This window comes from Egretta garzetta, unplaced genomic scaffold (genome assembly GCF_000687185.1).
Source record: "Egretta garzetta isolate BGI_Z169 unplaced genomic scaffold, ASM68718v1 scaffold159, whole genome shotgun sequence".
In the NCBI taxonomy this organism is placed as follows: Eukaryota; Metazoa; Chordata; class Aves; order Pelecaniformes; family Ardeidae; genus Egretta; species Egretta garzetta.
In genome coordinates this window covers 832,936-837,549 of record NW_009260762.1, presented here as the reverse complement: position 1 = coordinate 837,549, position 4,614 = coordinate 832,936, and positions in this window count along the sequence as shown.

Here is a 4,614-nt window from a genome sequence, read left to right as displayed (position 1 = left end):
CAAACTATACCAGGCTGTCAATAGAGATAATGGAATAATTGGCAACTGTGTCTACGATGCTTTTCCTTTCAGGAAAGCTGGATTAGGATCTTCAGCCAATTAAGTAATGCTGTTGACTGGGCAATCATAGATGTTTATGAGACAGATAGAAAGGAAACTACAAGGGAAAGAATAATCAGGGGCTCAATTAAATATTAAAACCAGTATACCACTTACAAGGACCTGAAGAAGCTTTGCTGGAATAGAAACTACCTTACATTGGGACTTGATCATTCAAATATCAGGGCTGGGAACCCAAACCTTCGGGTTTCCAGCAATAATTCTGAAATATCACTATGCAATTCGGTGCATTTGCCCATGCAGTTAACACACTTGCTTTTCAGAACTAAGCCTTTCATATGGAATGAGGGGACAGAATAATACTGTATAAAGACATAAATTGAATGTCAAAAGTATATGCACAAGTACACATGCCTCTTCCCCCAAATCAGACCACTTTAAAGAAAGTCCATCAATATTTTGCAAATGCAAGGGAATTCTTTTCTTATTTGCATTTGAATGGCTTCAAAATCCTGTGTTAGTATTTTAACCAAAGTAAATTATTTTTATGTACCCTGTTATGAGAAAAATATGACAATTCATTCAACCAAAAATGCTTCATAAATGGGGGCTTTCCAACACTTTTACAGGTTTTCAATGTTTGCCATGAACTGTGTGCACAGCTAGATTTAACACACCACCATGGCTAGGTAAAAGCATAGAACAGGTTCAAGAGCCTGTAAAGCCTGTACTCCCATGCTACACAAGTAAAAGCTAGTTGAGGCACACAGCAACGCTCTTTCGTATGAAACAGGAGACCTTTTTTCTAGGGTAAGGGGGTCCAAAGGGCACCTCCTTTTACAGGCCTCCCCAACAGACACTCCTGTAACTCCCAAGTGTGGCATCCATGAGGCATTGTAAATAACTCACTTTATTCCCCCTTAAAAAGAAATACACTTCATAAATTGAAGATTTAGACTTTGGTCTGAAACCAGTTTCTCCTCGCTTCTCCCCCTCTCTTCTCTCTCACACACATACACATAAACATAGAAATCCTTATATATTCGATACCTCTCCCTAGGTTATGCAAATGTTACTTATTTGCAAATCAGGGTGTGACTGCCATTGGAACAGCAGGAGACAGCCAGTCTGCCATTCCTAAAGCTCTGTCATGTGATAGGAAAGGCCAAGAGGAAAAAAATTCAGCTGTATATCACTAAAATTCACCTGTATCTCACCAAACTCTGCCTTCCTGGGCATAAATGTATGAATGCAACCAATTACATAAAGAATGTGCAGGTAAGAGGAGATCCTCAATAACGTGTGATGAAACTGAAGAAGGTCTATGTGTATCCCTCACACACGCACCATAGATGGTCAGGACAATCTATTTCACAGCACCTGTAGCCCTTGATAAAATTTTTGCACTACTGTATTGTCTAGCTCAAATAATGACACCTGTTATGAAAAAATCCATTTCTCTCAAGCTCCCATTCTTTTTGGAAAGGTTTAATTTTCTGACACCAGTTTTTCCTTTGCTAGCCCAGCTGTCTAGTCCAGTCATGCTTTCCTGTCGTACTTTGTGCAAGCCAACATGCCAATTTTGTCTTTACTCCTACAAAAGAAGAAGTAGACCTGCACGTTTTTACACCCTCCGAAAGATTTTCCACTGACTTTCAAACATGGTCTGGCTCTGTAATATCTTGCAGACCTTCTGATTCATGCTGATTCTTTCTCATGCTTTCCTGGTTAGGCACCCACAGAAGAATAAGGATTTACAGAAAGTTATTATGCTTTACCTCATTAGGTCTTAACCTTTCAGAGTCTATTAAAGTTTGATAGCATTGTAGCTTGATACCTGGCTTTGCATCCAAGTTTTCTTCCCAGATGCTCTGTCCATAGAGCTGTGGGTCATTGGACACTTTTCAGTTTCTTACCATCAAAAAAGCATCAGCCGAAAAAGCCTCAGTGATCCTGCTTTATGAAAACAAACAGGCAAACCAACTCACAACAGATACTCTCATCCTTGGCACCAATGTGAAGGTTTACTGGCGAGTGTGAGAGAGCTTGGGGGCTTAATTCTTCACTTGCATGAACTTCTGGGGTCAGCTGGCAAAAACTTGACCAAATCTGAGGCAGCGCCTGTCTTGTCAGGACGAAATGGGAAGCCTTTTGTTTCTGTGGGACTTGGGCCTTATCAGCTCATTCTGTCACTCATACTTCCTCAGCCCACTTGCAAATCCTCCTGGATTTATTGCAGATGTATGAAGCTTGCTGGAAATAATAGTACAAGCAAAGAGGCTAGTCAGCTATCGACTCCGAGCTCTGGGTAATACCAATGGGAAATTATTCACACAAAAGGTGCGCTGGGGTGACAAATGAAGAGTGCGCTTTGGCCCACTGAAGATCCTAGGAGCTTGGACAAAGCTAACACACTAATACCAAACAGCTTGTTTTATCTGATTACATACTGAGCGTTTGCCTCCCCTTCCCCAATACCAGCACCCTGCCCACCCCCCCACACTTTCCTTTAAAGGACACAGGTCGCTTTCTTCTATGCAGTGTAGCATGAAATGGCAATCTACAGCAGGAACCTGCCTAAAAAACCATTATCTTCTCCTCTCTTTTCTCAAAAGACATCTTTCATGTTTAAATGCAGCAAAACCAAAGTGTTCCTCAACAAAATGGGAGAAACGTGAGCAGAGATTTATGCCACGTTTTCCAGTATCTCCCACCCATGGCACTGAGACAAGGAAAACATTCTTTTGCCCCCTTTTTAATATTTGAGCTTCTTCCACCCCATTGTTGTACATTCACGCCTTCCTTCTTTATCCCTTTTTCTGAAGGTCATGAATACATTTGTAATGGGTATCCTGCGGGGGCTGAGTGGAAAGACCAGTTTGGTGTTTGGGTCAGTTAGCAAGCAGTACAGTCCACCAACTCCCACCACTACCACTGTTTCCCCCCAGGAAAAGATGCACCATGCAGCCAGCATGGGCTGAGCCTCCAAAGACCTGACTGCTCAGGCTCTTTTGGGTGAGCCACACAATATCGCATTAGGCATGGTGGCAACATCTAGGTGTGCTGTGAAGGACCCTGGGAAATTTGCTGACTTCCATGAGGCTGAGCTCCTTAGTCAAATTGTGGGTAATTTTGGAAGTCTGCTCACCAAAAGCTCATAAAGTGCTTTAAGGCAAAGGAGCAAAATGGAAGATTTATACCATATCAGAAACAAAAGGAATCCTAATAGTGGCATTAGTCTACTGACAGCAAGAAGAAGGGATATAAATTCCAATAATAGAAATAAAGAAAAAGCAGAAGTGCTCAATATATAGCCCTTTGGTGTAATTAAAAATCCACCAAACTTCTACACTGAGCTCACTGATGTAATGAAATCATAGGATGATCATGAAGTGCTTTCCATTGTAATAGCAGCTCATAGGGGTATTGAAAAGCAAACACAAAAGTTAGACATCAGCCAACCTGGAAAATTGTTTCCAAGAGTTTTAACAGAAATCAGAGCAGTTCTTTGGCTCCTCACTAACCAAACACCATGGAAGCGCCAGAGCTGGAAAGAAAGCTAATATTGTGCCAGTGTTTAAAAAGGGTAAATGGCACGACCCAGGTAATTACAGACCTGTCAGCTTGACATCAAACCCAGGCAAAACAGTGCAGCAGCTGATAAGGGATTTGATTAATAAAGAATGGAAGGAGGGAAATATAATTAATGCCAGTCAACACAGGTTTATGAAAATAGATCTTGTCAAACTAACTTGATTTCTTTTTTGGATAAGATTACTGGTTTGGTTGATACAGGTAATAGACTTAGGACTTCTACCGTGTGTTTCACTTGGCATCACACAAAATTTTGATTAAGACACCGTAATGACACAGAACTATCATGCTACCTATTCAGCGGGTTAAAAACTGGCTGACAGATCTAAAATGTAGTTACAAGTTAAGAACATTCATTGAGCTGTATCTTGGCCCACTCCTATTTAACATCTTTGTCAATGATGCACAAGAAAAACTTGTCACTGAAGAAGACCACAGAGGGCCAGTTGCTTGGGAGGATGATAAATTATTAAGCAGCTTTTTTGCTCATCCAGAGTAATCTCAATGCTAGTTGAAAACAGAAAAGAAATATAAGCTTTGAAGTGACCGGGTGCAAAGACTTCTTAGTAGAAAGATCCAAGGGTCACAATGAATAGAACATGAACTTCCAGCTCAATACCATGTCTGACAGCTCTAATACAATTTCACATCAATAATCAGAGAGTATGAAATCAGGCCTAGATTTGTTACATTACTTCTGGCTGGAAACAAGAGTCATAGAATCATAGAATCATAGAATGGTTTGGGTTGGAAGGGACCCCTAGAGGTCATCTAGTCCAACCCCCCTGCAGTGAGCAGGGACACTGCTAACCAGATCAGGTTGCTCAGACCCCCGTCCAACCTGGTCTTGAATGTTTCCAGGGATGGGGCCTCCACTACCTCTCTGGGCAACCCGTTCCAGTGTTTCACCACCCTCATTGTAAAGAATTTCTTCCTTATATCCAGTCTAAACCTACCCTG